This window comes from Vicia villosa, unplaced genomic scaffold (genome assembly GCF_029867415.1).
Source record: "Vicia villosa cultivar HV-30 ecotype Madison, WI unplaced genomic scaffold, Vvil1.0 ctg.002871F_1_1, whole genome shotgun sequence".
NCBI classification, from domain to species: domain Eukaryota; kingdom Viridiplantae; phylum Streptophyta; class Magnoliopsida; order Fabales; family Fabaceae; genus Vicia; species Vicia villosa.
In genome coordinates, this window is record NW_026706052.1 from 209,988 (window position 1) to 220,188 (window position 10,201).

Below are 10,201 nucleotides of genomic sequence, written 5' to 3' on the forward strand. Positions count from 1 at the left end.
TATTTAGAGACCCATTTATGTACCTTAAAATCCACTTCAATGTTTGCCAGTGAGCCTTTCCAGGGTTCACCATGTACCTGCTTACAAGACTTACTGCATATGCTATGTCGGGTCTAGTACAGACCATAGCATACATCAAAGAACCAACTATATTAGCATATGGGATGCTATTCATATAGGCTCTTTCGACATCAGTACTGGGACACTAATCAATACTCAGCTTGAATTGAGGGTTTGTTGGAGTCACAACTGGCTTCGAATTCGACATACCAAACTTTTCGAGAATCTTCCGTAGATATGCCTTTTGAGATAAGCATAACTTCGACTTCTTTCTATCTCTTCGAATGTCAATTCCAAGAATCCTGGAAGCAGCTCCCAGATCCTTCATATCGAACTCCTTATTGAGTTCAGCCTTCACCCTCGTCACATCTTCAACATTGTTGCTTGCTATGAGAATATCATCCACATAAAGCAACAAAATAACAAATGAATTACCAGGTCGAAATCTGAAGTAAACGCAGTGGTCGAATTGACTTCTAATGAAACTTATGCGTGCCATGAACTTGTCGAATCTCCTATTCCACTGTCGAGGAGATTGTTTCAGCCCATACAAAGATCTCTTTAACTTGCACACATAATCTTCCTTCCCCTTTTCGACATACCCTTCAGGTTGCCTCATCAGGATCGTTTCATCTAGATCACCATACAAGAACGCAGTCTTCACATCCATCTGTTCCAGTTCAAGATCGAATTGTGCTACCATGGCCAGTAGCATTCGAATGGACCTATGCTTCACAACAGGAGAAAACACATCATTGAAGTCGACACCTTCTTTCTGAGTGAAACCCCTTGCAACTAACCTTGCCTTGTATCTTTTTGACGTCACTCCTTCAATTCCTTCCTTAACTTTGAAAATCCATTTACAGCTGACTAACATTGCCCCAACAGGTTTATTGATCAGTTCCCAAGTATGATTATCATGAAGAGATTTCATCTCATCATCCATGGCCTTCAGCCATTCAGTCTTATTTCGACTCCTCATAACTTCCTTATAGTCTCTAGGTTCTTCGTCTAGAACCTCACTTGCAGAGATTAAGGCATAAGCTATAAGATCTGCATCTCCAAGTCTCTGAGGTGGCTTGATGACTCTTCTCGACCTATCTCTCGATAATAGGTAGTCATCGTCAGTTTCCTCAACTTCAGCATCTTCTGCTTCTTCTTCGACTTCATCTAGGATATGCAATTCAGCATCAACATGCTCCACCTCAACAGGAATCTCTACCTGTTCCAGCTCTTCGTCAGATGTTTCTGTACTTCGACCAACATCATCAGTTTTCTTAAAAGCCATTTCAGCTTCATTGAAAACTACATCTCGACTGGTGATACACCTCCTGTGACCTGGCTCTAGGCACCATAGCCTATAAGCTTTGACTCCTTCAGGGTATCCCATGAACATGCATTTCAGAGCTCTAGGTTCGACCTTGTCTTGCCTAGTGTGAGCATAGGCTACGCAGCCAAATACTCTCAGTTTGTCGAGATCTGGTGGATGTCCCGACCAAACTTCTTCAGGTATCTTCATATCTAACGCTGTCGAAGGACATCTGTTTATTAGATATGTTGTTGTCGAAACAGCCTCAGCCCAGAACACCTTCTTTAACCCAGCACTAGTCAACATACATCTGACTCTCTCCAAAATAGTTCGATTAAACCTTTCAGCCAAACCATTTTGTTGTGGAGTACCTGCAGTAGTTCTATGCCTTGCAATACTAGAGGCAGCACAAAAGTTGTCGAATGCCTCATTGCAAAATTCAAGGCCATTGTCGGTTCTCAACCTCTTGACCTTTCTGCCAGTCTGATTTTCAACCAGAGTCTTCCAACTTTTGAAATTCTCAAAAGTTTCATCCTTAGTCTTCTGAATGAATACCCATAATTTTCTGGAATAATCATCTACTAGGGATAGAAAATACCTTTCTCCTGAATGTGATGGACACCTTGCATGCCCCCAAAGATCAGCATGGATGTAGTCAAGGGATCCATGTGTTCTTTGTTTGCCTTTGTTGAACTTCACTCTGCAAGATTTTCCAAGTACACAGGGTTCACAAAACTTCAGCTTTTCGACTTTGTCTCAACCAAGCAGATTTTGTTTCCCTAATTCGACCAGACCCCTTTCACTGACATGACCCAATCTCATGTGCCAAATTTCTATTTTCGACAAAGGTTTCGTGGATGCAACATTTGTCGAACCACTTACAACTTCAGCCTCAAGGGTATACAAGCCTTGTTTCTTCACGCCTCTCAAGACTTCCTTCGAACCCTTCATGTCTCTTAGGATACTTTTCTCTCCTTGGAAAACATATCCTTTCTTGTCGAATTCACCAAGAGAAAGCAGATTTCTCTTCAAATCAGGAACATACCTGAATTCAGTCAACAACCTTATTGACTCATCATGGAGCTTGAATCTCACAGATCCAACACCTGCAATCTTGCAAGCCTTGTTGTTTCCCAGCAATACTGATCCACTATCTTGATCACATAATTCCTCGAACAAGTCTTTGTTTGGAGTCATGTGCCAAGTGCAACCTGAATCCATAATCCACTCCTTCTTAGAGTCACTGCTTGAAACCACAAGAACATCAGATGATTCGAAATCATCTTGAACAATGGCAGCGTTGCCATTATCCTTACCTCCATGATATTTCAGGCTTCAGGGCACACCTTTCTTGTGTGACCCTCCTTCTTACAATGGTAGCATCGAATGCCGGATGCTTCGCCACTGTAAGACTTTGACTGGCTTTTGCCTTTCTTCTTGTCGAACTTACCATCCTTTCGTCAGAGTTTTCCTTTAACGGCCAAACCTTCGCCAACAGTCGAAGGTTTATGCTCCTTTCGTTCATTCAAGTCCTTAGAGTACAAGGCTGATTGAACTTCTTCAAACGTCAGGGACTCCATTCCATACAAGAGAGTTTCTTTGAAGTGAGCATGTGATCGAGGCAAAGAACACAATAGTAACAGCGCTTGATCTTCATCATCGATCTTCACATCAATATTTTCAAGATCAAGAATCAGCTTGTTGAACATATCCAACTGCTCAGCCAATACTTTGTCTTCAATCATCTTGAATGAATACAAAGCTTGCTTCAGGTAGAGTCGATTTACCACCGATTTGGTCATATACAAACTTTCAAGTTTCACCCATAACCCTGATGCCGTCGTCTCCTTTGATACCTGCCAAAGAACCTTATCACCAAGACTCAACAAAATTGCGCTGTGTGCTTTCTCGATCATATTCGTCTTCTCCGCTGCCGTCAATTCTGCATTCATGGCTGCCTCTCCCTTCAACGCTTCCAAATAACCCTGCTGAACCAGTAGGGCTTTCATCTTCAAACGCCACAGACCGAAATCATTCACTCCGGTGAACTTTTCAATCTCATACTTTGTTGAAGGCATCTTCTCCACGCTCACCGCACCAATTTGTTGTGAATTCAATGCCAAGAACAAAGTATAATACAAGGGAAGAATAAAGGACAAGGAAGAAGAGGAACACAATAATTGGTTATAACTGCTATTCTTTCACTTTCTCTTAAGACATGATTACAAGTTTACAAGAATAATAAATAACCTCTCTCACCCTAAATTAGGATTTGCAGCTTTTTTTAATGATGAGAGACTAGTATGCTATTTATAATAAAACCTAACATACTAACTAATGGGCTTTTGCCACAAGGCCCATTACACAAGCCAACTTAACAAACAAGCTAACTTAACAAATTAGGGTTTAAACACTAAAACCTAATTTAACATGCTAACAGCCCTAGCATCTTCGACACAAGCATGTGAACAACCTTCGACTTCATGCTTATTCTTGTCGAACCAAGAAGCTACCTTTCGACCATACTAGAGTTCGATCCAATATCTCACATAAAACTTCAAAATGAGATAAATAATATTGATTGCACTTTGGATTCCTTTAAGGAAGCACATACATCTCTAGTTAATGAGCACTGTAATGTTTCTGACACTTTAGTTTATAAGGTAGGTAAAGTAGACTGTGTTACTTGTCCATATTAAAAACTTGAGATAGAAAATGAGATAAATAATGTTAATTGTGCTTTAGATTGTCTTAAAGATGCACATACATCTCTAGTTGATGAGTGTTATAATGTTTCCAATACTTTAGTTGAAAAGATAGAAAAATTATAATGTGTTACATCTCCAACTTTAAAAATTGAAATTGAAAATCTCAAAGGACAATTAACTCATGCTACTTCACTATCTTGTACTTGTTATAGCTGTTCATGTGATAGAGGGACAATTTTCAAGAAAAATCCTCATGTCACTAGGAGAAATAGAAAAATCTTTTCCTCTAAAGATATGTTTCATTACTGTGGTGATAAGGGACACATAAGGCCTTTTTTCATATTAGGAACGTTCAAGTTCCCAATGGTAAAATGACATGGATTCATAAGTGTACCTCAACTAACCCTAAAGGATCCAACAAAATTTGGCACCTAGTTCTATATATTGATGTTTTATGCACGAGTGTCTAGGAATCTTAATGTATTCTCAAGACAAGTGAAGGAAGATGTATCCAATCATATTTTTGATCTTATTGTATTCATTTTGTTGTATTAGTGCTATTTGCTAATGTTACTTTTGCAATAAGTTTAGTTCTAGATCATTCTAATTGGTATGGTTGTCCCTTTCTTCTCTATTTTTGTGTACTTTCACTTAATTTATCTTAATTGTTTTGTTGCATCATGGTTATTCATCTATCCTTCATACGCATCATAATTATTTTTCAAATGCATGAAAATTATTTTTCGTATGCATTAAAGTTGATTTTTATTTGCATCAAAATAAAGTTTTAATTACATTAAAAATCTTTTTTATTAAATTCGCCTTGAATTAAACGATTTTCACATTAAATTTTTTCCATAAGCAAAGCATGTTCATTCTAGTTCAAATTTACTTTTATGATATCATTTTCACTTCTACTAATGAATCTATTTGCAAGATGTTTACTAGTGCCACGTAACGAACTTGAGATATCTCTTATGAGAGAGTTGACATATTTCTTTGGATTACTAAAAAAGCAAGACGAAGAAGGCACTTTCATAAAACAAACAAAATATTGCTTAGAGCTTCTCAACACCCATGGCTTCGAATGCACTTATTGACAAAGATGAGAATGAAGTGGTTTTCGAGATCACCAGGTATAGAGGTATAATCGGATCTGTCATACCTCAAAATTTGCCCATCTCATTTCACCTTTCAAACTCATACCAAAGTTCAAGACTCAAGGATATACTCTCCTAAACAATGACCTCCTGAACTAGGGTTTTGATTTCTCTGAAGAAAATGAATGAATCAAGATCTCCAATGGATTTCATATGGATTATGATGTTTCAAACTATCTCTATGGCAAAGTACAAGCTTCAATTCCAAGGGTTTCTCAGTCAATTGTTCAGAAAGTCAACAGTCGACTAGTTTGACCTAAAAGTCAACTGTGGTCAAAGTACAGTCAAAATTCCTGTTTTTTGTCAACATCCTTATTTTGAAGTACCATTCATCATTTTATCAAGGATTGATCATGATTCATCAAGGAAAGTTCAGAAATCAACAAAACATAAAGTTTCTAAATTAGGGTTTTTTGACTTAAAGTCAACTGAACTTTGACCAGCCATAACTTCCACATGGAACATCAGAAATTTTCCATCCAATGCTCAGTTTGAAGGAAAATTAATTCTCTACAACTTTGTATCTCACAAGCCAAGTCTAAAAATGCTTCAATTGAGAGATATGGATCAAAATATTATAGGTCCTTTTTGAAAGTCAATCAAAAGCATTTTTTTGTCAAAGCCCATATCATCAAGATAAAATCCTCAAATGGAAAAAAGCTTCCAAATTGGATTGTAGAGGACATCTTGGGCTTTCCAAAAAGTCTTAGATCATATCCATGTGATAAATATTGAATGAGTTATGGCTTGCACAAGTTGGTCAATTTTTGAGAATTTTATGAAGCCCTAATTGACTATTTTCACACTTTTGAGTATTGGGCCCTAACATTTGGAGTTCCCACGTGATATTAAGATAAAAAAGGTCCCATTAGTCAAATATTACTTATTTTATGAATTTATTTCATTTATATTTGATTTTATTCAAATAAAATCATAAGATAATTATGTGATTGATGAATCAATTTTCTTCCTTGATCAAAATGTGATTGAATCTCATCTAATGGCTAGGATTAAAAGGGAAATATGCAAAAAATAGGATTGGCCAAATATAGTAAGATTTTATGCAAAAATCAATCAAATATTTTCTCAATTTCTTTTCCAATCAAAGATGTGATTTTGTCCAAAGTTTTCAACCCTAATTCTACCTATATATATCCTCTAAACCCTCAGCCTTGGGGGACACGAGACCCAGCCACAAAAAATCTCTCCACACTTCCAAAAAATCAAGAATCTAGGGCGCATAAGTTCTTGCAATACCTCCATTCTCCAGCAAAACTAATCGTTGTATTTCGTTCCTAAGGTAAAAGAGAGTAAGTTTACACTCATGTCTAAGACGAAAAGCATATAAAACACTCATCCATATTGTTCATAATTGTTCATGTTCTTGAATTTTCGTTCTTCATATGTTAATGTGTGTTTACGTGATTTAATGTTACTGACATGTTTGTGACGATGTTTAAAAGAGATTTAAACCCTTGAAGCATTGCTTGCACGTGAGAATACCAAAACACCATGCTTAGGGCTCAAAGCTTATATTGCTTCGTATCCATGTTTCCAAGCGTTTTTAGACAAAAATAACACCACCATTGGATTCAGAAGGTACCAATTGGTGGATCTGGGCTTTATTTGGTTTTTGTTAACGCGTATTTTTTGAGTTTGAAGTTGCAGAAAAAACGAAGGTTATTCCGCTGGTAAAAGCGAAGGAAAATTCGTGACTAATTCCGCAGGAAAGTTAAAGGAAGAAGATGAAGTACAGCAGACCACGCGTGGCACAAGGGCATTGGGCAGTCAACAGATTCAAACCTCTCTCCGATCGCGATTGGCCTGTCAATAATCAAAATCTCTCTCTCTGCTCCCCATTGGACCACGCGCGAGGAAGTGGGTCCTGTTTCCGGTTTGTTTGACTTTTTTCCAATTGATGGTGTTTTGATTATATATTATATGCTGGCTTTTGTTTTTACAAGTAAAGAGCGCAGGTTAGTTGGAAAGAAGTGTTGCTGGTGAACGAAGGGCGTGGGTTTGATTCCCTGCCTCTACAAATTATTTTTACCAAATTAAACTGCAGGATCACGTGTGTATTGCCTAAGGGAAACCACCATGCGCCACGCACGTTCGCCCTCTGATCTTCCCAGCGGCCAAATCCGACGCTCCAGGAACATTGCTCTACCATGTTCCTCCAAGACGCTGCAACACAGGAACAGACGCCATTCTTGGGCCTCCTCATTGTTGGGCCATACTCCTCTTTTACTTTTGCACCTCCAAGCCCAGGTTTTGTTATTTTCTTGGTTTCTACTTCTTTTTTTTTTTTTACTTATTTGAGTTATTATTTTTTTATTATTACTTTATTTAACTAAAAACCACCAATTAAAAATCACCAAAAATATTAATTAGATTTCTTTTGATTAAATATTTATTTTGTATTACTTAAAGTTTAATTTAAGTAATTAGATTTCTTAGGATTAGTTTTATAATTAGGATTTAGGATTTCAATTAATTTCTTCAAATCAAACTTTTTCACTAAAATCTCAATTTGCGATTCTCTTCTCATCTCAAAACTCTTGAATGTCGCATGGTTGTTTAAATTTAGTCATTTATTTAAATTACTCATTTTACCCGTTTATTTAATTTCTAGAAATTATGTATAGGTTGCTTATTCAATTTTCATGTAATAGTAACTAGGATTTATTTTCTCGCACTTTAATTTCCGCATCCCCCATTTTTTGGTTATGTATCCCCCTAATCCCGAAGCCTTGTAATAGCGTAGGACATTTACGTTTCTGCATTTTATTTTTCTGCATGACATTAACTGCTATGGTTAGTAATTATAGGGAGTGCAAGATAATTAAATGAACGTAGCTCACTAATACAAGATAAAATAATCGAATTGAACAACATGATTGGTGCACACACACACCTTTAGGGTAACCTCTTATGTTGCCTTGTTGCCTGTTGCCTTTATTTGTGAAAAAGAGTCAAGTCCCTCGGATATAGGGATACCTTAGCTTGGTGCCTTCGATTCAAAATCACCTTGTCCCTCCGATAAAAGATCATAGTCCCTTCGAGTTGCCTACGATAAATATGATCTCGTCCCTCGATTAAATGGTGATAGTCCCTTCGATTGCTAAGGTATCCTTACTGTTGCCTAAATGACTATTATATCCTTTCCCGAGACTAACTGCCCTTTTTATGGTAGGGACAGTCTTATGACGAACGATACTCTCGATGATCCTTTCAAATCCAATGAAAGACTTCCTGCCCTCTCATGGTATGGATAGACCCTTTCGCCCGAAAAACTTAAAGAACATGAAAGACAAACTTAGGGTAGGTGGTTCTCAATTTCTTGCTCACATTTAAACTTTCAAAAAATACTTTTCACACCTCCTTTTCAAAACAATTTCCAAAAGGCTACGCTTACTTACAAGCTAAAGTCCTTATTCAAATCTTTTCAAATTCACACACGACACTTTTCAAACAATTAAAACAATACAAAGTGAGCTAAGCAATTAAGAGCCCATGGATAACCATGGATACAAAGGGTGCTTACACCTTCCCTTTGTATAACCTACCCCTCGAACTCAAAATCTTTCAAAGGTCTTTCCTTACTCTATTTAATGGCAAGCAGGCCAGATATCATGTTTAGTGTGTGCATGTGTGCTAGATATCAAACGTCATATAAGGAAACCCATTTTAAGATCGTAAAGCATATTTTGAGGTATCTTAACGGAACCTCCCAACACGGTCTTTGGTATCTTAAAGGTAGCACATGTAACTTAGTAGTTTTTTCTGATTCCAATTTCGCGGGATGCAAGTCGGATAGGAAAAGCACTAGTGGTGTAACATCCCGATTTTATTAGCTTATTTGTGTGTTTTATTAATTATTTGTTTATTTGATTATTATGTGGTATTACTAATTAATTAAAATATCTAATTATATGCATATTTGTGTTTTATGGTTTAATTAGGTTATTAGTAGTATACTATGTATTGGGCCTAATTAATAATTGGATGGGTGGGTAATAACATAACTTAGCCCATTAAGAGAAAGATAGTAAGAAGAGGAAAACTAGGGTTTTAGAGATAACACAATTTGGGGAAAAGATGAGAAAGAAGAGAAGAGAGGAGAAAGAACAAGAGAAGAGGAATTGTAGATTTCTTGAAGTTAGAAGGAGAAATTCAAGAGGTAAGGGTTTGAATCCAAGTTCTTATAGTTTACATGATTGGGTAATGTGTTGTTTGTGTAATCTTTCATCTCTCAATTTCATAGTTTTGGAAAATGTTAAGGTTTATGATAAAACAATGAGATTTTATGATTTGGTCATGTTTAATGTGTTGTATGAATGACCCATGGTTAGAAACATGATTAGGAACATTATATGTGTGCCAATTTTGCTTTCATTTGATGTATGAATTGTGTGTAGGTTAATGGGTGTTGTATGAGGGGAATGGGGAAGAAAAATGGTGATTTTCTGAGTTTTACGCAGCATAGGTCGACCTACACAGAGGCATGAGTCGACCTGAGTAGCCAAAACGGCAGAAAATCCATTTTCCTTTAGCATGCGTTGACCTATAGATTCTGTGCGTCGACCTATAGCATCCTTTGCATCGACTCATGGGTCAACGAGAGCTAACCCGAGGGGGATGGCAAATATCCATGCGTCGACCTATGAATTCCTTGCGTCGACCTGCAGATTTCCATTTTTGGCAAATTTTTGTAAAGACCATAACTTTTGATCCGTAACTCCATTTTATGCGTCGTTTGAAGCGTTAGGAAGCTAATGAGATTATATTTATGATAGGATAGAGTTGTTTGATGTTGAATGGTTTAGTTTTAATGTTAATATATGGATAACATGTGACTTACTTATGTGTGCATTATGAATTAATGACTTGTGACTAATATTCATGGATGTGTTAAGTGATGTGATATCCATGATATGTTGGGATGAATATATATATATATACTA